At 40.7% G+C, this 26,010-nt stretch overlaps 1 protein-coding gene across 9 annotated transcripts in view; it reads left to right on the top strand.

Annotated features, from left to right (window-relative positions):
* Positions 1-8,941: 8,941 nt before the first annotated feature.
* HDAC9 (histone deacetylase 9) overlaps positions 8,942-26,010 on the top strand; it is a 491,112-nt gene continuing 474,043 nt past the window's right edge. For 4 of the 9 annotated variants that reach the window (XR_009631775.2, XM_060782130.2, XM_060782129.2 and 1 more), the window contains exon 1: positions 8,943-9,249. The gene's annotated coding sequence lies outside the window, so the exon portion shown is untranslated. Of the gene's footprint in view, positions 9,250-26,010 lie in introns of all 9 variants that reach the window. The other 5 variants (XM_060782133.2, XM_060782132.2, XM_060782131.2 and 2 more) reach the window with 3 other exon arrangements.

The raw sequence follows: 26,010 nt of genomic DNA, 5'->3' as shown, positions 1-26,010 counted from the left end.
TCCTGTCCACCTGGTGTAACACCAAATGTGAAGATGCCTATTTATATTGTTTTTATTGCCAACTGGACATTACCCTTTCACCTTCAGAGCTACCATCACAAATACCTTGTCTGAAACCAAGCTTTCAAAATTATAGCAATTCTGGATGCCCAAAGTGTATAAAACCAAAGTAAATACTTTATTTACAGAACTTAAATAATTAGAGATTATTTATAGATAATTTTTAAAACACTATATACTCCCGGCTCCAAGCTGCTTTATGGATAGCCCGAGTGGCCCCTTACTAGGCAAGGTTCCTGTAGATCTGCCAAGCTGAAAGGTGTCCTTTAGTTTTTCCACGAAGGCTGTAGGTACTATTTCTTTGCTCCCCAGCAGAGCTATGGATCTATTTCTTTAATCCCCAGCAAAAGCTGTGAGAAGTGAAGCTTTTGTGCAGGTGGGAGAGAGAGACCCACACGTCCTGCTGTTAGGCTCCAAAACAGTGAGACTGAACAAAGGTCCTCCTTTGGCTCCAAACCCCTGGGAAAAGGGGTGGGTCTAAAGATTCTAACGATGATTGCCAAGTTGTTGACCGTTTGATTGCAACCTGAGGGAAGCTACCTTACTGCAAAATGCATGGCTTAAATAGATTCATGCAAACTAGCAGTGCAAGAAAAGGAATTCACATCTCCTGGCACTCCCGTGCCGCACAATCTTTCTTTTGTCCATTTACTCTTCTGTCCTAGATTCCCTGCAAAAATAAATGTAAGTTTTTTTATTTTTTTAATCTTACCAGAGCATCCTTCATTTTTTCCCTCCTGTTTCCTACCATAAGTTCACTGGATGTGATGCATTCTTCTCTGTTATAGATTTATACAGAGGTTGAACTGCCTGAGTCAGGGAAATGTATGTGCAGAGAGTTCCTTTGAACCTGGAACCTGGCTTTTTGTGATCTACATTGATGTCTAGCATGTGGATGATGGAACTAAATCAAGTCAAGCTGCATGGGGCCAGCAAGTGGCTCTGCTTTTCCTTTTTATGCAAGTACTGGACCCCTGCAGCTAGTCTCACCAAATTTTCTGTGGTTTCCCCAAAGTAAGTGTGCAAAGCATTTTAGCATTATAATGAACTTTTATACTTATATATCCATCAATGTTCCACATAAGAATCCTTATACCTTTATGATTGTTTTTATTAATACAAAGTGATTATTATGTACAACCAATCCACAAAATAAACTGGAATTTATGACCATGTCTAATTTAAGGACCCTTTTAGGGTCCAGACAAACTCTGGTCATGATTTTTGTGGCTCTGTTCAAAGTGACTGAATCTGAGCCCAACTAAGGGTTTCTACATGGCAAAAGAAAAATGATATATTTTGCTGTTTATTTTCATGATTTCCAGAAGGATTACTCCCATCTAACTAAGGCTAAAAAAATAAAAAAGCTGTTTGGAAGTTTTCAGGAGGTAAGGTCATCCTACATGTCATGTTCATTCTACATAACCTTTTACAAAGCTTTTCCATTTCAATATGTCCCTCATAAAAGGTCACGCCAATTAATTGTTTTAAACTACTTCTCCACATCCTAATATTTACATATCCTTATTGAAATGTCAGCACTGGCGTTGATCTGTTTTAGAAGGATTATTTCTACCAGACAAATGTTAGAGTTTATAAAACAAATGAATATTTATAACATTATTTTCATTAATAACAGAAGCTGGTTTTCTAACACGAGAAGAGGTGCAGATCTGTTGCTCATTAGCCTTGGCCCTTTACTCTTGTCAAAGAAAATTATAAACTGCAATGATATGGCACTTCCTTTGCATCCTCGCCATTTTTAGTTAAATAGGTAGTAGATGATCACCTTCATTTGTATTGTACTATCACTGAAAGCCAAAACAGCTAAAGTGAGGCTATCATCGTTTGGAAAAGTTGATAATAGTAAAGTTAAAGGCAGAAGGAGAAGAAGAAGAGCATGGGATAGATAGATTAACTCAATCAAGAAAGCCATGGTCCTAAGTCTGCAAGGTATGATCAGGGCCTCTCAGATGTATCTTATGAGGTTTATCTGGAAAGTAAGGTTACAAGGCATGTAGCTTTCATGGGGAATTTTCACAGGAGTAGTTGGTATCACTGCTGTGTAGCAGGAAGTCAGTAGAAGTGAACGAGCAGTGCCAGTCATCAGTAGCATTGTGGTGAAGGGTAGAGATGAGCGTCCTCATTCCATTTCTCTCCAAGTGCGAAGTTCACGCTCTACAAGGGATATCTGGAAAGTGAGGTTACAAGATCTTTTAAAATACAAAGAATGAATATATTTTAATAAAACTTTCATGGATTATAGCATAGGTATTACATTGTTTTTTCACATAACCACCGTTCAGTTCAATACATTTTGTCATCCGTCGGACGGGTTTTTTGATGCCTGTGTCATAGAAGTCTCCTGCCTCCTTTTTCAGCCACGTCATCAGTTACAATGGACAGCCGTCCAGTTCTGTCTCCATCGTTCATTTCCATCCTTCCTTAATTGAAATTCTGTACCCATTTAGCCACATGCAGTCTTGACATTACGTCCTCTCCATAAACCGAAATGCTGTTGCAATGAATTGCAGCAGTGTTCATGCCGTTAGCATTTAGGTAGTGTATTATAGTGTGAACTTCATACTTGGAGGGAACTGGAATGAGGACGCTCATCTCTAACCTTCACCACAATGCCAGTCGATGAGCTACTGATGACTGACACTGCTTGTTTGCTTCCACTGGCTTCCTGGTACACGGCAGTGATACCAACTTCTCCCGCAAAAATTCCCCGCGAGAGCTATGTGCCTTGTAGTCTTACTTTCTGGATAACCCTCGTATTTTAAAAGGTGACTAGACAGCACATAACAACAAATGATCAATTGATGATCTTGGAGATCTTTGCTGCTGTTAGCTAAACTATATAGATGGATTTGATAAGTTAGATTAAAAGGCAACTTCATATGTCCAGAGAATATCAAAGGTTGGACATTAGTTTTAATAGGTCTGCTCCAAGTATTCCTAAGAATAAAATCAAACTTGTGACTGAAATGTATTCATTAGTAACCATTAATTTTACACTTGCTTGCACAGGAAGAGAATATGCTCTCTTTTTCAATGAAGACAATTGCTTTGGTGGTAAATAAGACCAACAGGATTTATCTATTCCAGTGTTTTGTCGCCAACAAGTAGGAAATGGGGCATTAAGGAAGTTGAATTCCATGTTGTTTATCTAAATAGCATATTTTACTTCTAAATCTGAAAACTGATTTTAGTTTGGACAAATGTGAAGGTAGATCTAACAGTGGCTAACTGCATGTTAAGTTGTAAGTTGTAATAGCACCACTGCCACTGGGTGCAGTGTGCATCAGAAATCTCTTGGCATTCTCACATGGGAGCAACCAATTCTTTTTTAAATCAACAGACCCAGGGTCCAGACTTCGTTCTCTTTAGCATTCCAACAATTGGTTCTGAATGTCAAAAAATATAGATCCATATTCTGTTCACTGTGTCATGCTAACAGGTATTTTGTTCAACAATTACCAAAAGTATGGTTGAGCTGACTACAGAATGATGAAAATTTTAGTCCTATACATCTGAAGGACAACAAATAGAGTAAGCCTGAGTTCTGGCTGTACTTCAAAAGAAGAGAAATCTTGAGAAGAGTGCCAGAAGGTTCAGTCCTGGGTCCAGGGGCGGCTCAACCCATTACACAAAGTAAGCATTTGCAGTATAGTTGATTTTGCCCAGGGGCGCTCTTGGGGGAAAATAGACCTTGACATATGTGAGTTGTAGTTACTGGGATGTATAGTTCACCTAAAATCAAAGAGCATTCTGAACTCCACCAATGATGGAAGTGAACCAAATATGGCACACAGAACTCCCACAACGAACAGAAAATATATATCAGTGATTGGTTGGGGGGGGGGGGTGCCAAAATACTGTTTGCTTATCGTTGAAAATTACCTAGGGCCACCTCTGCCTGGGTCTGTTAGTTTTCAAATTTTTGAAAAATAACTTAGATGACAGCCATTAGAGGGGAAAAAAACCTGTGGATAATATAAAACTGTTAAGGGTACCTAACACAGAAAGGAAAAGAATTCCAAAAGATGTCAATAAACTAGAAAATTGAGGTCAAAGTAATAGAAATTTGACAGAAACAAATACAAAAAATCTACATTTAGGCTACAAAACTCAAATGGATGGGGGTACTTGACTTTGCAGTTGCTGTTGTGTGCTTTCAAGTTGTTCCTGGCTTATGGCAATCCTAAAGCGAACTTGTCATGGATTTCTTTTTGTAAGATTTGCTCCGAGGAGGGATCACTTCTCTCTCCTGCAGAGAATATGATTTACGCAAGGTCACTTCGTAGGTTTCCATGGCTGAATGCAGATTCCAACCCTAGTCTCCAGAGTCTAACATTCTAACTACTACACCACATTGGATTGGTGGTAATACATGTAAAAACTATATTGGAATTGTTAGTGATCATAAGCTGAGTGTGACCCAGCAATGTGATATTTCAGAAAAAGAAGCAAACAAAAATTTCCAAAATCAATTTTCACAGGAACAGAAAGTGAGGTGAAATCTTCTGAACAGGGGCATACACTGTAAAACAAACACCACAGGGATGTTAACCATTCCCTATGCTTGTTGTTGTTTATTCATTCAGTTGCTTCCGACTCTTCATGACCTCATGGACCAGCCCACGTCAGAGCTCCTTGTCGACCATCACTACCCCCAGCTCCTTCAGAGTCAAGGCAGTCCGTATGCTATCCAAAGCTTTTATATATACAGTAGAGCCTTGCTTATCCAACATAAACGGACCAGCAGAATGCTGGATAAGCAAAAATATTGGATAATAAAGAGAGATTAAGGAAAAACCTATTAAACATAAAATTACATTATGATTTTTCAAATTGAGCACCAAAACTTCATGTTTTACAACAAATTGACAGCAAAAGCAGTTTAATACATGGTAATATCATGTAGTAATTACTGTATTTCCCAATTTAGCACCAAAACATCACAATGTATTGAAACAGCTGTGAATCAGGGCTGGAGGCAGATTGCATTGGATAATACAGAACGTTGGATGAACGAAGGTTGCACACACACACACACACACACACATATAGTGTCTAGGAGCCCCCAGTAGCACAGTGGGTTAAAGCGCTGAGCTGCTGAGCTTGTTGATCGAAAGGTCGCAAGTTCGATTCCAGGGAGCAGTGTGAGCTTCCTCTGACAGCCCCAGCTTCTGCCAACCTAGCAGTTTGAAACATGCAAATGTGAGTAGATCAATAGGCGGGAAAGTAACGGCGCTCCATGCAATCATGCCGGCCACACGACATTGGAGGTGTCTACAGACAACGCCAGCTCTTTGGCTTAGAAATTGAAATGAGCACCACACCACAGAGTCAGACATGACTGGACTTAATGTCAGGAGACAACCTTTACTTTTACTTATATATAGTGTAAAGATAAAGGTTTCCCAGGACACCTCCAAAGTCATGTGGCCAGCATGATTGCATGGACTGCTGTTACCTTCCTACAGTACCTGTTGATCTATTCACATTTACATGTTCAAACTGCTAGGTTGGCAGAAGTTGGGCCTAACAGCGGAAGCTCACCCCACTCCTCAGATTTGAACTGCCAACCTTTTGGTCAGCAAGTTCAGCAGCTCACTGTGCCATCAGGCACTCCCTAAGTTATGAACAAAATAAGCTCTGTAGGTTTGTTCTTCAACTGAATTTGTTTGTAAGTCAGAACAGGTAAATTTTACGTGTAACTCATTATCTACAGAACCTATCTGGTTCATAACTTGGGGAGTGCCTGTATACCTTGGCAAGTGAAATGACATTTTCCCCAATTTCTGAAGACAACATTTTGATGCTATTGGTAGTTTTTTTTCAAAAATATAAAGCATAAACCAGATTTTTACACTGATAACACACAAAGAAGAACTATTAAAACTTGCTAAAATGAAAAGGAAGATGCATTGATTCATAGGGTTGTAAAGCACTCCAACAGTCATCTTGTCTACTCCCCTACTAATGCAAAGATCCACTACTGAGGCCCCTGAGACATGGCAAGGGCCGTAGCCAGAATTTTTTTTGGGAGGGGTTGAAATTTGGGGGGGGGGATTTGAAAATTTCACGTGGGGGGGGGTTGAAACCTGCCTCTGAGCTCACGCCTAAGCAAAGAGCACAGCAGGGGGCAGAGCAGCCTTCAATAGCCTGCAGCTCCACCCCTGTCAACCACCTCCACCAAGTCTGGCCTCCTTAATGAGAGCATTCAACACTCCCCCCCCCCCCAACTTGGTTGCTTCACTACATCGGCTATTGCTGCAAGTAATGACAGTGTGAATAAATTGTCAATATTTGCTTGAGATAGCGCTTGCAGTTCTGGAGGGACTCTTAATTTTTTGCGTCTCATAGACTTAGCATGGGGATTTGGTTAACCAGTTAAAATTCATGAGTAAACCAGTTTTTTTTTCAGGGGAGGGGGGCATTGAACCCCTAACCCCCCCCCCCCCCGTGGCTACTTAATCACTGTTAAAAAAACTTCTCACAAAGCAGTATCCCCCCCTTCCTGAGATAGCACATTCTATTTTCAAACAGCATTTGCTGTCAGTAAGCTTTTCATAATGTTTAGACTAAATCTTTCTTATACATAATTTGCTATATAAGAGTTTTCATGATTTTTGTGCATTTTAATTTTCTAGCTATGATTAAAGTTATATTATTTTGAATACACATACATTAAGTGTATTCATGCAATAAAGATTCTAGGCATGTTTATGGAGGAGCATTTTTCATAGTGTTTTGGGTAAGAATTATGCCTACTGGAATATATTTCTTGGAGGAATAGCAAGCTATTGAAGTAATAATGGAAAGCAAAAGAAGTTTAATGCTATTTTGGCCCTTCCCCGTCTTCAGAACCTGCCTTTGTACAGCAAACATCTATGAATATGTGGAGACATATGCTATCTTTTGATGTTTTGCACTTGTACATAAAAGGGTTTTTTAAACACATTGCTGACCAATGAAATCATTGGTAGGGAAACAGACCTTTCAGGTGTACAAGTCCAAAACATAAAAACCAATGGGGAGAGACTGTAGAACCAATAGTCCCAAGTATTATGGCTGGTTAAGATTTCTTATCCCTGATTTGAATGGATATTTAAATTTAAATTTAAACACATTAGGAGCCACTTTTAAAATGTTAAAGGAAAAAGTAAAAAATGTAAAAGTAAAGGTTTTTCCCTGACGTTAAGTCCAGTCGTGTCCGACTCTGGTGGTTGGTGCTCATTTCCATTTCTAAGCTGAAGAGCCAGTTTAGTCCGTAGACACCTCCAAGGTCATGTGGCCAACATGACTGCATGGAGCGCCATTACCTTCCTGCCGGAGCGGTACCTATTGATCTACTCACATTTGCATGCTTTCGAACTACTAGGTTGGCAGAAGCTGGGGCTAACAGCGGAAGCTCACACTGCTTCCCAGATTCAAACCTGTGACCTTTCGGTCAACAAGATTAGCAGCTCAGTGGTTTAACCCACATGCTAGTAAAACTGATAAACCATGTCTGGAATCTGAAAGTGAGCCTTGCTAAGACTAGTTTGCAATGCATTTTCCTCGTATTGTTCTAGGGCATAGTCATTATTTAGCTAACTAAAGACAATTCAGATTCGCTACATCTAACAGTCTTTTGGATGCAGTCATATGCCTATTTATCTGACACAACGTCCTGTGTCAAACAAATACAGTAATATTTGGTTATGAATAGGTTTAAGACTGCTGTTTCTGTCAAATTTATGGCTGCTTGCTTAGATCCTATGCATTCCTTTATCAGCTACAGCTCTTCACGCGGGGACATGAAAGAAGTCTCCCATAAGGATGGTAAAACATCAAAATATCCGGGTGTCCCCTGGGCAACGTCCTGGCAGATGGCCAATTCTCTCACACAAGAAGCAACTTGCAGTTTCTCAAGTCACTCCTGACACCACACACACACACACACACACACAAATCAAGGAGTGGGCAGTGGCAAGGAATAAGGGTATCCTGTTAATATGGAGGGCTGACTGTACAGCCAATGGTTTTTCTTGTCTGAATTTATTTCAGAGAGAGGTTTGCTTTTGCTTCCTCTGAGGCTAAGAAACAGAGCCATGTCCAAGCAAATCCAGTAGTTTCTATGGCTGAGCAGCCCTTGGATATTGGGATTTATAGCTCACCCACAAGCAGAGAACAGTTGGAACCTGACCAAAGATGGATCTTGACCAAACTTGGCACACAGACCCAGCTTGGCCAACTTAAGTGGTGTGGTTTCGGGGGAATTGCCCTTGTATATTGGGATTTCTAGTTCACCCACATCCAGAGAGCAGTCAGAACCCAACCAGCGATGGATCTGGACCAAACTCGGCACACAGACCCAACTTGGCCAATTGAAGTGGTGTAGTTTGGGGGCAATTGCCCTTGGATATTGGGATTTAGAGTTCACCTAAGTCCAGAGAGCAGTCGGAACCCAACCATTGATTGGATCTGAACCAGACTTGGCACACAGACCCAACTTGAACTACTGATGCAGTTTGGGTGCGACAGATGATGATGGGAGATGTGGTTTACCCACACCCTTATGGGCCCATCTCCAACAATGCATCCTTCTTTCGTTCATCCTTACTAATGGGTACCTCGATTAGGAGAGAAAGAAAAGAGGGACGGTTGTGTCCGAACAAAGGCACAGCCTGGATCCCACCTCTCACCCTTTTCGGGAAGGCTTTAGCGTTGCCATTCGCCCCTGCCAACCCCCTGCCCTGTTTCCCCGCTCAGTTTCGGAGTTCCCCCGCCTCTCCTTGGGCGGCGAAGGCAAAGGCAAAGGCGTCGTCGGCGCCCGCCTCCCGCCCGCCTCCCTTTTGCCGGCTATTTTTAGTCCATCCTCCTCGAGTGGCCGCGTCGGGCTGCGAGCGCTGCGCTCCGAGAGAAACCCCTCGCAGTGGATGCAGCAGCAGCAGCAAAAGCGGCAGGGAGGACGACGACGACGAAGCAGGCAGAGGCTTCCCCCTTCTCCGCCTCTCCTCTTCATGACGGGCTCTCCCTCCTCCTCTTTCCTCTTCGCTTCCCTCTGCATCTGTCGGGGCAACTTTTACTTTCCGGACTCTGGCAGCCCTTGAAGATGGCAGTCCTGGGCAGGTCCATCCTCAGCCGCAGCCCTCGAGCCGGGAGATAAAAGAGGCTCTCGCATCCTCGCCAAAGGTGAGTGTAGCGCCCACTTTACCTTCCTAGGAATCACGCTGGAGGGCAGAGTGGCCCCTTCTCCTCCCTTTCCCCCACCCTACCTCGCCTCGAATTGGGTTCCGCTGTCTACACCCTACTTTGACACCGCTTTGGGCTCCTGGGAGTCTGAGTTGGGTGATGCACCGGCATCTCTTTAGCAGGGAAGGTGAAAGAAGACTTAGGGAAACTACAACTCACACTATTCACATCCTGGCAATTCAAGCTGGATCTCCACCGACAAGTTTGTGAACCCAGACCATCAGATTTGAACTGGATTAGATGAATCTACCTTACCATATAATCCAGTTCAAAGCAAAAAGGTCTGGGTTCAGAAACTGGATTGGATGTCAGTGCAGATGGGGCCTCAAATGGTGTCAAACTGTATCCATTCTACAGCACATCTTGGGAAAACTTTGGCCCTCAAGGTGTTTTGGACTTCAACTCCCACAATTCCTAAATTGTAGGAGTTGAAGTCCAAAACACCTGGAGGACTGAAGTTTGACCATGCCTGTTCTACAGTATATGCATCTCAGTGTGTATGAGAGAGAGCAAGGCCAGATTGTATTGTCAAAGGCTTTCATGGCCAGAATCACAGGGTTGTTGTAGGTTTTTCAGGCTACAACAACCTGTTCTAGAAGCCTTCTCCCCTGACGTTTCACCCACATCTATGCAGGCATCCTCAGAGGTTGTGAGGTCCAGATTCATTCAGCCTTTTGCCCCCCCCTCCTTTTCCCCATGTTGTTGTTCTTGTTGTTGTGTGCCCTTCTAGTTGTTTCCAGCCTATCACAGAACTTTCTGCCTTGACAAACTTTGTCCAGAAGAAGAGGCTTGCATTCTTCTGAGGCTGAGAGTTTGTGACTCACCCAGTGGGTTTCCATGGATTTGCAGAGGTGCATCTACACCAGTGGTTCCCAACCTTTTTTGACCAGGGACCACTTGAACAGGGATCACTTTGACCAGGGGCCACTTGACCAAGGACCACTTGACCAGGGTTCACTTGACCTTACTTAGGCGATTCCTCATTGTCTGAGTAAGATTGTCCTCCAAGTTAGGTGTTCTGGCAGTGGGTACGTAGGTGACTGTGGAAGAAGAAGCGTGCATTATTCTGAAGCTGAGAGACTGTGACTCACCCAGTGAATTTCCATGGCTTTGCAGGGGTGCATCTACACCAGTGGTTCCCAACCTTTTTTGACCAGGGACCACTTGAACAGGGATCACTTTGACCAGGGGCCACTTGACCAAGGACCACTTGACCAGGGTTCACTTGACCTTACTTACTTAGGCGATCCCTCGTTGTCCGAGTAAGATTGTCCTCCAAGTTCGGTGTCCTGGCAGTGGGTATGTAGGTGACTGTAGAAGAAGAGGCTTGCATTATTCTGAGGCTGACAGACTGTGATTCACCCAGTGGGTTTCCATGGCTTTGCAGGGGTGCATCTACACCAGTGGTTCCCCATCTTTTTTTTTTTGACAGGGACCACTTGAAAAGGGACCACTTGACCAGGGAACACTGGACCAGGGACCACTTTGACCAGGGACCACTCCCCAACATTAGTACCAAAAGGGTTACAAATCAGTTTTTGGTCAACTTTAGATTCAGTTTGGTTATTTGGAGTGCTAATTCAGAAAATTGCATTGAATAGACCACATCAGCTTTAGTTTATGATACAAAACATATCCCATCCAGTAGTCGCCATCTGCTCGCCCACAGAAAACCATATTTAATAATCCAGAGCTGATGTGGCAGTAGTAATCTTTCATGGATAGACGGCTTCTTCCCTCTCGACATCCCTATTGCCTCGGTACTATAAGAGGGTTTTGCGAGATGACTTGCTCTTGTTTCTGCGTGGTTTCATGGCAACGGTGTAGTAATGGTGAGGCCGCAGATCATATTTTCGTTCTTGTCATGGTCCACAGACCACAGGTTGGGAACCACTGATCTACACTACAGAATGAATGCAGCGTGACACCACTTTGACTGCCATGGCTCAATGCTATGGAATCATGGGATTTGTAGTTTCATGAAACACCAGCCCTCTTTGACAGAGGAGACTCAAGTCTTTGTCAAGTTCCAACTCTAATGGTTCCACAGAATTGAGTCAAGGCAGGTAAATTGATATCAAACTGCATTATTTCTACACTCTTGTTGCATCGTTGGTCTCCAGAGTTATAGATGTCAAACCGCTACACAATGCTGTCTTTCATAAGCAGGATAAATTTGGCACAGAGTTGATTTTTTTTTTGGTCGGGGGAGAAGTGGTTGTACTAACTTTCCCTTGCTTTTGAATGATGGCAATTAAACATAATTAATAATAAGAATAACTGATTTGGCAGGTTTTCCACGCCACTCCTCATTTGGTATCACCTCCTTTGGAATCCCATAGTTATTTGAATTTTGTCCTGAAAAAGGGTAGAGCTGGTGGGTGACAGGAAAGGGGAAGAATCATTTGTAGGCCAGTTGGTAAGAGCGTTCTAAATTCTACACTTATAAAGATGAATTGGGTAATTTTAAAAAGCTGCTCAGGAAAGTCTCAGTAGAGAGTGCATTGCCTGTATCAAACAGGTGGAAGAGCTCAGCTCTGAGAATGCAAACATTTAGTGTTGCGATTATAGTCACTGTGTCTTGGAAGAGCATAATTCGTTTTAGATTTCATCTAAACATTGGACACAAATCAATTACAGGTTAAGCAACCTTTGTCTGGAATCCAAAATACTCTAAAATCCTAAATTATCCACATGATTGGCTGATATAGCAACATCTTTGCTTTCTCTTGGTATGTACACATACTGGTTTTTGCACAAAAATAATTAAAATATTGTGTACAGTTTCTATATGAAACATAAATGAATTTTTGTGTTTAGATTTGGGTCCCAACTCCAAGATATCTCATTATATGCATATATGCAAACACAGGTATTCTAATATCTAAAATAATCCAAAATGCTTCTGGTTCCAAGCATTTTAGATAAGGGATACTCAGCCTGTAGCTCCTTATTATATTATCATATAATATATCATATATTATTAGTATTATTATTATGTTATGTCTTATATTTATATATAATTATAATATTATAATTATTATCATATTATATTATCATATATTATTATTGTATTATGTTACCATAGTATATTATAATTATATTATTGTCTGATCTTATTATATTATCTTACCTTATATTATTTTCATATTATCATATTATATTATTATCATATATTATTTGTTTATTTATGCTGTTTCTGGGAAAGAGGCAGCAAGTCTGTGCATGTTAATTTCCATCCAACAAAGTGTGACTTGGCTGCAGCAGGTGTGTATGAAGTTTTTCCCTGATTTTAAAGCTGGATTGACATCCCTGTTGAGTCCTTGCTGACTTATCTGTTCAAATTGCTCTAGAGATGTGTATTTTGTAGGTGTCATTGTGCAATATCGCTAGTAAAGTAATTCTCTCCAATGAATAGCCCTGAATCTTGTAACTATGGAAATAGCTCCTGCTTCTTTAAGTCTTTAGAATGGTTAGACATTGCTGTTCAGAATGGAAATATAGTTGTTCAACAAGTTTTATAAATATAGGAACTCCATTTTTTACTTTTTCTATAAATAAACCAGCTCACCAATCAAGCTGAACCAATTGTGTGGTTTTTCTTAAAGCAAAAACAAACATACCTGTCCCTGCAATGCCAAAGTGCAGCTTTTAAGAATGCATATGCTCTCAGCATTTAAGACAGTATTCACATATATTTATGGAAATAAGGAAAATAGAATTATGCTCATAGCAAAAATATTTCAATAGATCTGCAATGAGGAACTGGGTGTGTGTTATATTTTGCCATTGAAAGGGATTAGCCTACTCTTAACACTAATCATGGCCATCAGCATCATGACTGGAGGATAGAAAGAACAGCATTTCCCATATTTTTCTAGTGGAGGAATGATTTTAGGCTCATAAATGTTTCATTTCATGTGATGTGATTCAAAGAGTTTTACTAGTTACTACTAATAAGGCATTCCTAATTTTCTAGTGCTCTACAGGTTTTGTGCTGATTACACTCACAGTAGCATTCCATGCCTAGCATATATTTAAATTATTTTAGTGCATGTAGGTTTTTAAATATCTTCAGGGGAAGATAGATAGAACAGGTACCTTGGATGGATTTTTGAGGCTATTTCTAAGTTGGTGATTTTATTTTTTGGGGCGGGGGGGGGGGGAAGAGAAGACAGCCTTACTATGTGCAGTGAGACTTATTTCTTTTTATTGTCGAAGGCTTTCATGGCTGGAATCACTAGGTTCTTGTGGGCTTTTTCGGGCTATAGAGCCATGTTCTAGAGGCATTTCTCCTGACGTTTCGCCTGCATCTATGGCAAGCATCCTCAGAGGTTGAGAAGGTCTGTTGGAAGTAGGAAAAATGGGAAGTAGGAAAAGTAGAAATGTTGGAAGTAGGAAAAACTCCTCTGGAGTTCCTTCCTCTTCCTCTCTCCGCCGTTAAACAAAAAATCCACTTAAAATCCGGTTTCTGCTTCCTGCAGAATTCTGGGGTTTGTAGTTTAGTGAGACTGTCAAAGGCTCCTCCCTTTATCACATTAGGGGGAAAAAATCACAGTAGAGAAAAAATCCACTTAAAATTTCATTCAGAGTTACGTTTTTAGGATTTTTCAGATTCTTCTGTAGTGATAATTCCTTAGCCAACTAAGTGTACAACTTAGTGTACAACAGGCATGGGCAAACTCTCTAACTTGGGGTCCGCATAGAATCATAGAGTTGGAAGAGACTCGTGGGCCATCCAGTCCAACCCCCCTGCCAAGAAGTAGGAAAATTGAATTCAAAGTACTCCTGACAGATGGCTATCCAGCCTGTCGGGGGTGCTTTGAATGTGAATTTCCTGCTTCTAAAGAGGGGGTTAGACTGAATGGCCCATGATTATCTTCCAACTCTATGATTCTGGTGGGCTGGAGTGGGGTGGGCAGGCCAGGAGGGGGAGGTCTCTCCCCAAGTTCAGAGGCAGAACGTGAAAGAAAGATGGCAAATATTTGGATCCCAAAAGGCTTAGCCTTGGTCAGGATGAGATGAAGGATGAGAGAGAAAAAGTGTATCCGTTAGACCCCATATTGCCTACTCCTGAAATATAATTCTAGAATCCTAGAGCTGGAAGAGACTCCCAAGGGCAATTCAGTCCAACCCCTTGCCTTGCAATAAGGTACAGTCAAGGCACTCCTGATAGATAGCCTCTGCGGAAAAGTCTCCAGAGAAGGAGACTCCACCACACTCTGAGGCAGCCTATGCCACTCCCCAACAGCTCTTACTCTCAGAAAGTTCTTGCTGATATTTTCAGTCAAATCTCTTTCCCTGCCATTTGAAACCACTGCTCCCTTGTGCCCTGTTCTCTAGAGCAGCAGAAAGTCACCCCCCCCCCTCAATGGGACACACTTTAAAATCTTGAAACATGGTTCTCATGTTCCTTTTCTATCTTCTCTTCTCCCAGCTTCTCCCAGGTAGAAAAAAGTGAAGGGAGGGGGGAAGAAAGGGAAGAAGAGAAGGATGAAAGGAAAGAAGGGTAAAAGGGAAGGGATGGAGGAAAGAGAGAAGGAAAGACAAAAGAGAAGGAGGGAAGGAAGGAAGGAAGGGATGGTAAAAGAAGGGCCTGAGAAAAAAGCCCAAGGGGCCACATCGGGCCCCTGAGCCCGGGTCTGCCCATACCTGGCATACAAACATGCATCTATTTGTTTATTCATGCTGGCCTTCTGTTTCAGTGAGCTCAGGATGGTGTAGTTAGTGTATTCATTTATTATTTATTTATTACATATTTGTCTTGTCTTCCCTTCAGTAAGCTTTAGGCTCATGGCTTTTCTACTCCTCATTTTAGCATCACTGCAACCCTGGGAGGTAGGCCTGGCAGGAGGAGAAAGCATAACTACCCAAAGGTCACCTTTTAATTTAATGGCTCAGTGAAGGTTTGAACCTGGGTCTTATAAATCTCAGTTCTAGCACTCTGATTCTACACCATTCAGTTTTTAAAAAAGTTCTCATGACACTTCTGAGAAGTTAGATTTCAGAGAGCAAATGGCTTAGTGAGGACTTGATGCTTCCTTTGCAACCATTGTTGTTTTTCTCGCTTAGATTTCTACAACCTAGCAACTTCCAGATATAGAATCATAGAATCATTGAGTTGGAAGAGCCCTCATGGGCCATCCAGTCCAACCCCCTGCCAAGAAGTAAGAAATTTGCATTCAAAATACCCCCAACATGTTAGATTAGAATTGAGGTATCATAGGCTCTAAATGAATATTCACTTCCTCCTTGTCTACAGCCTGTAGACTGTTGATCAATTTTTTTGAAATATTGAAATGACATTTCTGAGGCCCAAAATTCTTTGAACCCCACTGTGAAATAAAAAGACCAGACACAGAAAAGTCATCTAAAAGGAAAATTCCTGACCTGGAATCACCTGTGAACGAAAATACTGTTAAAGAGAATTAACCTGTAAATACTTAACTCTTGTGTAATAAGTCTTGTAGTGAGAATTGTCTTTTGGATGGGTGTCACTCCCTCTGACCACCACCTCCCCCGGACATAGGAGCACTATAGATCCTGAAAGCCAACCAAATTTTTGGCTGCACCTCCAACCATCCAGTGGGCGCTCTCTTCCAAACCTCATAGTTTTTCAAGAGTGACAATGCTCTTTTCAGCCCTAAGGGTGGCCGCTTATTGCATCCCCATCCCTTAAAACATGTAGTAACTGTTATGGGAGTCAACCCTTTATCCCCTAAAAGGGGTGCCACAGTGCCTACTGGGACTATCTCACCTCTTCAATGCCAAGGGAACCTACTTAAGTGACTCCACTCCTAAGCCAAATACACATGCAACCAAAACTGTGTGGGGTAGCAAAAAAAAAAAAAAAAACAACAACAAAAAAAAAAACTCCAAGGAACACTTGTGGGGGGAGGGGAAATTTTTACCTGGCCCATAAGCAACCAGTTTCTGCTCACACTGCCCATAGGGTGAAAGGGTGGATCAGAAGACCAAGGACCATTGCAGATGTGGATCACTTCTAAATAGCCTGCCAATCTGCCCATGATGAGGGGCTGGCGAAACCATCTGACCCCAACCAAGTCTGGCCTCTTTAGAGGGATCTTCAAGTGCCCACCCATGCGTTAGGCTTCACGTGCCAGCTGCAGGTGAGATTTCTGTAAATTCCCTGCACTAGCACCAGTATTTTATTTCAACCCTTGAATGGGTTTCTTTAACTTACAAAATATATTGGAGCAATATGTTCCCTTCTCTCTACCTCTATTTTTCCAAACTTTTTGGGGGAGGTATAATGCATCAGTGGTCACTTTTGCACTACAACAATATAAGAACTTTTAAAAAAAACCCAGAAAGGAAAAAAATGCCCTTTAAACCATAGGATTGCCTCAACAAAGCATGTCTTACTTAATTCTTTTGAAGAGCAAACTTTGAAGATCCAAGAAATTCTTAGAAAAAAAACAGTAAAAAATGGAATGAGTGGACACAGAGATGACAGCCACTAGAAGAATATAACAAAAACAAAAAAAACAGGATTCTTTAGTCCAGCTTGGAAAATGTTAGTCTAGGGCTGAAGGGAAAACATGTTGTAAGGGGGAGACCTGTCTCCAAAACATATTCAGACTTATGAATTAATTATAATTCATAAGGTCAATGGTCCTGCTCCTCCACACCAGAAGCATGTTTGTTTATAGCATGTGATAGCTGCCTTTTAGTCCGTCTGGACCCGCAAGGAAGTAAGAAGTAAAGACATTATGTAAGGCATTGTATATAAGTAAAAAGATGAAATAGTATTTTAAAATAAAATAAAGACTTTTTAAAAATAGTTTAGAAAACACACACAGTAAAAATAGCCAGATATCCTAGATATTTCAACATAAAACTGTTCATAAAGATTAAAATGCCTCACTGGGGGCCCATCTATACTGACTATTTACTGTAGTTTGAAGCTAGCTTCGAACTGCATTAAATTGTCAGTGTAAATGCGGACTAGGAAAGGGCAGAATGTTGTTGTAGTTGTTGTTATTTTGTGCCTCCAAGTTGTTTCTTAAGGCATACCTAAGGTATATAAGCATAATAGTCATCATTGTTACTGAGGATAGTTTTAGCTAGTTTCAAACAGACAAAGAGCCTTCTAGACACAATGCTAAATCAGGGTATAACATTGTGACACCATGCCATAAGTCGGCATGCATTTCAATTCGATTACAGTATTCTTGTTGTCTGAGCCCCTAATCCCCAACTGTGATTAAACGTAGTTATGGCTTGTGGAAAAAAATAAGTTTCGAGACAGATTTTAATAAATTGTATTTTTCCCTACAATTACTATACATTATAATGAGCCACAGATTAGTGTTTGTTTGTAACTCTAAACTATGGCTCGAGCATGATATTACAGTTAAACTAAAATAGAAGTGGAATCTTCTGATCTCACTACCAGAGACAGGAATTGGTTCCTCTTCTTTAAAGTATGGTTATTCACAGACCATGAACCATTTTTTTGATGATTCCTGTACACTTGTATCTATTTATATGCCTTCAAAATTTTGAGATGACATAGAGAGTTACAAGTTTCAATATAAATCATCCAGATTTTTCCTCCATTAAAGCTTTTTTGGAAATAAGTCTTTTAGCTTCATGGATCTGGCCATCAGAATATTTTCAGTAATTTCTGTAATTAGTGTTAAGGAATTTCCAGCACTGTTATTTGCAACACATTTCTATTCTTTTGTGACTATATTTTATAGCAATTAGCTTACTTCTGAGATTGCTTTATTTTAGAGTTCTTTTAGAGCTCAGAGTTTATTGCGGTGTGTTGATTTAAGATCTAACATTACTATTGATTTTTGACATTTTAATCAGTTTCTCTCTCATTTGTATAAGTGGATTTGCTCTGGTTTGACCCTTGGAAGACAGGCAGGGTGAGACCTGATTAGTACCTAGATAGGGGACCACTAGCTAATATCAGGTACTTTAGACTAGATGTTAGAGGAAGGAACTGGCCAAATAACCTCTAAGTATCCTATATGGTCATGTATAAGTCTAAATAAATAGTTAAAAGATCAAGCCCTCCAAAATTGGGTTAACTTATCTATGGGTCAATGTAAGTATTGTACCTTAACTCTTACTGAAAGAAGGAACCATCCCCTTCTTTGAGAAGCACGGTGAAATGGAAAAGCTTATTCTATCCCAGAAGAACTTAAAATAAATCCTAACCTCTTCTGCTTTCTCTGTGGTGGTTTTTCTTCTAGTCTTTTTGAATGCTTGTACAGGGAAATAGTGATAGCCAGGTGCATTCGTGCTCTTTGCATAATGGACCGCTTGACTTTTCTGTGAGTCATAAAAATTATGGTTTGGGCCAGAACATCTTCCCTCAACATAAGTCATGGTATTCCTTGGAATTCCTTGCCTACGAAAAAACCCAATTCATGGGGTTGTCATATTATTATTATTATTATTATTATTATTATTATTATTATTATTATTATTAGAAACACAACAAGATTACTCCACAGCAAACAAGATCACTATGCTGGTTGTTGTATTGGATCACACGTCGGACACTTCCCAAGTGTCTAGGACTGTGTGATGTATCGGCAAATAATGTGTGCAGATCCCAGTATGGTGGCCTTTTGCAGCTGACAGATGGTAATTTTGTCAGTGCCAATTGTGTTTAAGTGCAGGCCAAGGTCTTTTGGCACTGCGCCCAATGTGCCGATCCCCACTGGGACCACCATGATTGGCTTGTGGCAGAGTCTTTGCAGTTCAATCTTTAAATCCTCATATCGTGTCAGCTTTTCCAGTTGTTTCTCTTTAATCCTGCTGTCACTTGGGATTGCAACATCAACAATCCATACTTGGGTTTTTTTTTAACACAATTGTGAGGTTGGGAGTATTGTGCTCCAAAACTCTGTCAGTCTGAATTCGGAAGTCCTAGAGTAGCTTGACGTGTTCATTTTCTGTAACTTTTTCATGCTTGTGATCCCACTTTGTTGCAGGCAGATTGTATTTGTGGCACAAGTTCCAATGAATCATCTGAGCAATGGTGTTATGCCTCTGCTTGTAGTCTGTCTGCGTGATCTTCTTGCAGCAGCTGAGGATGTGATCTATTGTTTCATCTGCTTCCTGGCAGAGTCTACACTTGGGATCTGTTGTCGACTTTTCAATTTTGGCTTTGATGGCATTTGTCCTAAGGGTTGTTATTATTATTATTAGTCAAAGGTGACTTGAAGGCACATACAGATATAGGAAAGCTAATAGTTGCCACAGGGGTTGGGCATTCAATAAGAGGAGAGGAGAGTTGCTTTTCAAGATCTTTGGGACCACAATAGTGTACTGTAGTTGAAAACCTTGGGCTATGATTCCCGAGTGTGAAATTATTTACTCTCTCATCCACTAAGCTAAGGGGGACGTTTTAGAAGAGGCATACTTATAACTGTACTGTAAGCAGTTTTGCAACTGGATAAAAACAGTGGAATTGACATCTACATAAACAAGGCTCTAAGTTTGCAACAGGAACATTTGATTTGAAATATCCAGTAAATATTTATGAACAGAACTATTTATTTATAAGTTGAAAGAGCTAAGTGAAAAGTTTTAACATGAAAACATCATAGCTGACTAGGAGATACTACATTAACTACAAAGCATGCTATTTCTAGGAAAAACAAATAATGGTTTCATGTTGTCTTATGCCCCACTATACATATTCTCTTGGTTATGTTTTAGCTTGGTTTGACTAAGCACCCTTCCACATGGCCATATAATCTAGAATATAAAGGCAGAAAATCCCACAATATCTGCTTTGAACTGGGTTATCTGAGTCCAAACTGCCATATATCCCAGTTCAAAGCAGATAATGTGGGATTTTATTCAGCTGTGTGGAATGGACCTAAGAGTAATAAGAAAAGAAGAGTGTTACTATAAATCATATTATGTAGTAGACAAATTTCTCATCCAAATATAAGTCTTGATAGGCATATACCATTGATGTTTTATTTTCCTTAATTGAATTAAATTTAATTTGGAGTGCAGGAAACTTCTTTTGAATTTTATGAGTAGATTTCTTAATTACAGCTTCAATGTTCAGTTTCTATCTGGATATTTAAAATTAATATCTGAATTCTTAATTTAGCACCAGATAGTAGGCCTGGGTAACAACGGAAAATTTTGTTTCTAAAATCGATTCGTTTTTTGGGGGTTTTTGCGTTTTGATATTTAAAAGAATTCCGAAATTTTTCTTTTAAAAAGTTCGATATTTACGACATTTCGTAAATGTTAAAAAAATTACAAAACATTAACGAAACAAATACGAAACAATAACGAATCGATTCGTTAATGACGGACGCGACCGCGCAATACGCTAAAAAACCTCCAAATGGGACAGGGGGAAATTCTGAAGCTTCCCTCTCCCTCTGTTGTTGACTGTTGGTGTGATATTATATTTTTTTTTCACTAATTAAACAAAAAACAACTATAAAACTTGCCCCAGACATGCGGAAATAATAACGAAACGACCTCAAACCGATAACGAAACGAATACATAACAAATCCGAAGCATTTACGAAACGAATTTAAAAATCTCTCATTAAGAGCCACATCCACTGTTTTAGTGTGGTGAGATGTGTTCCACACTGGGCATGCATACTCAGCAGCAGAGTAGCATAGCGCAAGGGCAGATGTCTTCACTGTGTCTGGTTGTGATCCTGCTACAAAACAGGAGCTTTTTTGTTGAGTTCCAGGGCCAGAGAAGCAGATGGCGGAAACAGAAGAATGGCTTGCCTCAGGGGAGCGTGCTTGCTTCATCCATGTTCAACATCTACACAAATGACCAGCCACTGCCAGAAGGGACAGAGAGTTTCATCTATGCTGATGATCGTGCCATTACTGCTCAAGCAGGGAGCTTTGAGATGGTAGAACAGAAGCTCTCCGAAGCTCTAGGTGCTCTTACTGCCTATTACAGGGAAAACCAACTGATCCCTAATCCATCTAAAACACAGACATGCGCCTTTCACCTTAAGAACAGACAAGCATCCCGAGCTCTGAGGATTACCTGGGAAGGAATCCCACTGGAGCATTGCAGCGCACCCAAATACCTGGGAGTCACTCTGGACCGTGCTCTTGACCTATTGATTTATAGTGATCTGTGATATGACTGAAAGTTCACATGTAAGAAATCAGGCTTGTGTATTCTGACAAAAAACAGTCCAGTATACTCTAATTTGTAAATATAGATTCCATAACAAATAGTCTTAGGGAATCAGAAGCATGTTTGTTTTTGCCGAAACAAAATAAAGCAGCTGCTACTTTAAAATATTGCAAATATTTAGGATCAGATCAATACAATGAAAACATAAGCAATGGATAACAGCTTCATAATACAAGAATTGTGAAACTGAAATCTTTCTACAAACATAGAGATACTGATACAGCAAGAGTTAAGTTATATCTGCATGGAATTTACAATTACTTCCTGGATTAAATTCTACATATGTGAAAAAAAAAGTTTCTCTAGAAGTATGTCCATATTGAGGTTTTGCAAGCAATGTGAATTCTGAGGGTCTTTTGTGTCTTTTGGTTGTAACTAATAGTGAACTGTTTCTTGGGCAATTATTTGTATGCCTTCTTCTATTGCGCCTCAGAGTCTTTGGACCAAGACTACTGCGTTTATAAAACGCCCGTACATGTTGGGTTTTTACAGGGTTGGAGAATGTAAGTCTTTTTTTAAAGAGTGCACAAGAAGTTGTGTAATAGGAATTATGCTTCACTATTCTAGATTTAGAGTCCATGTTGTATAATGCTTACATTCTTAACTCTTGAAAAATTGAACAAAATCCTAATTATATATTTTGACATCTATCATTAGGTCTCCAGGAGGCAAAGCTGTTAAATTCAGGCTTTGCTTTCAAAAGAGGTGGATTAGCCCAAGGCAAAAGTGTAAGATATTCAAGAAAGAGAGAAAGCGTAAATCCCTGCTGAAAAGTGAATTTTGAAGCTAAGTGAATGTAGTTTGTGTAACATGCATTAATTGGGTAGAAAACATATCAAGAATGGCATGTTATTTGTTTGAACTCTAAAAAACAGACAGTGGCTGTTTTCAAACTTATACAATTCTTTTAATTTTCTGGGTCTCATATTTAGCCTGGTTAGGAAATACAGTACAGGAAGTCCCCAAGTTACAACCATCCAACTTACAAATGACTCACAGTTAAAAATGGAGGTGAGACAACAGGAAGTGAGAGAAATCTGTTCCTCAGAAGGGAGATTTAATTCTGAAAGAATTATCATGAGGAAAAAGGGTCTCCACTGAAGCTTTCTCACCAATTCTTGTTTCCACAACAAGTCACTTTTTTTCAAAATCCAATTATGACAGGGACAGAAGGTGTGGTCAAATCTTCTGAGCAGGGGCACAGACAGCAAAAGGAATACTACAGGGGTGTTAAACCTTCCCTATGCGATCCAAAGTTTCATCTCTCTCTTTCTCTCTCCCCCCCTCTGTATATGGCTGGAGTTACACATGAAAAATGTACCTGTTCTGACTTACATACAAATTCAACTTAAGAACAAACCTACAGAACCTATCTTGTCCGTAACGTACCTTTACCTGTGCTCATTTTCTGTTGGTAGGGCTCCCATGGGCAATTGGTTGACCAATATGTGAACAAAATGTTGGAATGCATTGGCCCTCCATCTGATCCTAACGTTCTCAAGGTGTTTTAATAGTATGGAGGCAAAACAAAGTATGTGTATGTTGAAAGGAAAATCCAGTCAGCTCCCATATTTATGGGTATAACTTTTTATGGATTAGATTAATATGTTCTTTCTAGGAATCTCTAAGTTCTCCAGGGCAGCTTTGTGGTGAATTCCACTTGGCTATGGAAACCCACTGAGTGACCTTGGGCTAATCACATACTCTCAGCCCCAGAAAACCCTGTGATTGGTTCATTTTAGGATTGCCATAAGTCAGAAATGACTTGAGGACACACAATAATAGCAGCAAAGCAAAAGATATTTCTCCTTTCCATTTTGTAAACGGTTGAGGCCAAACATTTAGAGTAATGTCTGGCAAAATGGATCTTAAACAACCATCTGAAAACACATTTGTTTTTCCTGTTGTATAAGACTCCTGTTGCTACAAAGAAATATAGCTAGCCTTCTGAGTTTTAAGTGGTAAAATAGTCCAAATTCACTTCAGAAGAATTTGTCAAAGAGAGATATCCAAATTCATCAAAATTGCATGCTGAAATGTGCTTGGGGCTAGGCATGCTCTTTACCCTTACAGATCGAACTCCTTTAGATGGTTTTAAAAACAATCTGCATGCTGTACTATTTTGTGCTTCCCTTCCTTGAGCAGAAGGAGCTTCAATACAGAGTTTTACAGTATGAGCTACTTTTGGAAAAGGGAGCACTGAAGGCTCGTGACATCTTTGAACGTACCTTTTTATTTATTATAGGCTGAGCAGGTGTTTTCTAGGAAGAGAAACAAGGACACAAAAATAGCTGGTGCTAGATTTCAGTGATAATTTGAGAGAATGGCAACCCAAAAACTCATTTTCTTTCCTCCAGCTCCCAACCCAAACAGTTTCTTTTCATGTTTTTCCCTGTTACTGAGATTGACAAGAAAAGATTATAGAAAGACTCTCCATGTTCCCTCTAAATTAGAGCTTTCCAAACATTTCATGTTGGTGATACATTTTATAGATATGCATCATGTTACAACACAGTAATTCAGTTTTACCAGAAAATTTGGAGGTTAAACCAATCCTTTACAACAGATACAGATACATGGTAATAACAAAATGTATGGAGGCACATCATATCTCATAAAATGAAAACTTTTAATTTATGTATTTAAGATATATGATTCATTAGATGGACTTCTGGCTCTGTTTCCATATGCTTAGGAAACAGAGTCCCATGTTAGCCCCACATGATGTAAGGGCACTTCCGGTGGGACTCTGTGGGGCTCCTTTGCCTAAGTACATGGAAAAAGAGTCAGAAGTCCATCTTCAGAAAGCAGGGTAAAGCAGGTAAAAGACAGAGAAAGACATGGGATGGCTGGCTGTTCTAGAAGATGGGGAAACATGGTGAGGAATTGATTAAGATGATTCCCTCTGCTTTCCCCCTGCATCCCCCTTCCACCCTCCATCTGTCTGATGGTCCTTAAATGCAGAGGTTTCTCATGCATGACACACTTATACATTGCATCTAACACACTAAAATGTGTCATGGTACACAGTTTGGAAAACTCTGCTCTAAATATATATGAATCTATTGTCAAAATGGTCATTGTGAAATGCTAACACTAGTTATACAGTGGCCATACTGTAGATATAAAGGAAGGGGGAAAAGGAATATTGCAGCACCTTTATGACAAACTGTGTTTTTATATGAGCTTTTGTAGATAAAAGCCAATTTCAAATGCAGTACAAAGTGGTAATTGTAAATGTTCAAGTATAGCATATTTACACAGTGGAATGGAATGTAATAGGATCCAGAAGAAAGCATATCTACACCTCCCCCCCCCCCCCCAAAAAAAAAACTGGGCTTTTCCGGTGGGGTATTCCCATGCCACCCTGGTAACTACCGGGATGGCATGGAGCCATTCCAACACCTCCAAAAAGCCTTTAAAAGAAGAAATAACTTACCAAGCCACTATTAAGATACTCCTGGGGTCTTCCTAACATGTAGAAATGACATGTAAGTAGAGGGCACAAGGAGGAAAATCACCCCCCCCCCCCAACCTGGCATGTCATTTCTATGCAGGAGGATTCCAGAAATACCTTAATAGTAGGCCTGGGTTGTTGTTGTTCATTCGTTCAGTCGTCTCCGACTCTTCGTGACCTCATGGACCAGCCCACGCCAGAGCTCCCTGTCGGTCGTCACCACCCCCAGCTCCTTCAAGGTCAGTCCAGTCACTTCAAGGATGCCATCCATCCATCTTGCCCTTGGTCGGCCCCTCTTCCTTTTGCCTTCCACTTTCCCCAGCATAATTGTCTTCTCTAGGCTTTCCTGTCTCCTCATGATGTGGCCAAAGTACTTCAACTTTGTCTCTAGTATCTTTCCCTCCAGTGAGCAGTCGGGCTTTATTTCCTGGAGGATGGACTGGTTGGATCTTCTCGCAGTCCAAGGCACTCTCAGCACTTTCCTCCAGCACCACAGCTCAAAAGCATCGATCTTCCTTCGCTCAGCCTTCCCTAAGGTCCAGCTCTCACATCCGTAGGTGACTACAGGGAATACCATGGCTTTGACTAGGCGGATCTTTGTTGCCAGTCTGATGTCTCTACTCTTTACTATTTTATCGAGACTGGACATTGCTCTCCTCCCAAGAAGTAAGCGTCTTCTGATTTCCTGGCCACAGTCTGCATCTGCAGTAATCTTTGCACCTAGAAATACAAAGTCTGTCACGGCCTCCACGGTTTCTCCCTCTATTTTCCAGTTGTCAATCATTCTTGTTGCCATAATCTTGGTTTTTTTGACGTTTAGCTGCAACCCAGCTTTTGCGCTTTCTTCTTTCACCTTGATTAGAAGGCTCCTCAGCTCCTCCTCGCTTTCGGCCATCAGAGTGGTGTCATCTGCATATCTGAGGTTGTTAAGGTTTCTTCCAGCAATTTTCACCCCAGCTTTGCATTCATCAAGCCCCGCACATCGCATGATGTGTTCTGCATACAAGTTAAAAAGGTTGGGTGAGAGGATGCAGCCTTGCCGTACGCCTTTCCCAAT

This window comes from Anolis sagrei, chromosome 6 (assembly GCF_037176765.1).
Source record: "Anolis sagrei isolate rAnoSag1 chromosome 6, rAnoSag1.mat, whole genome shotgun sequence".
Lineage (NCBI taxonomy): Eukaryota > Metazoa > Chordata > Lepidosauria > Squamata > Dactyloidae > Anolis > Anolis sagrei.
The sequence above is the reverse complement of the archived record's forward strand: the minus strand, read 5'-3'. Positions and strand labels throughout refer to the sequence as shown.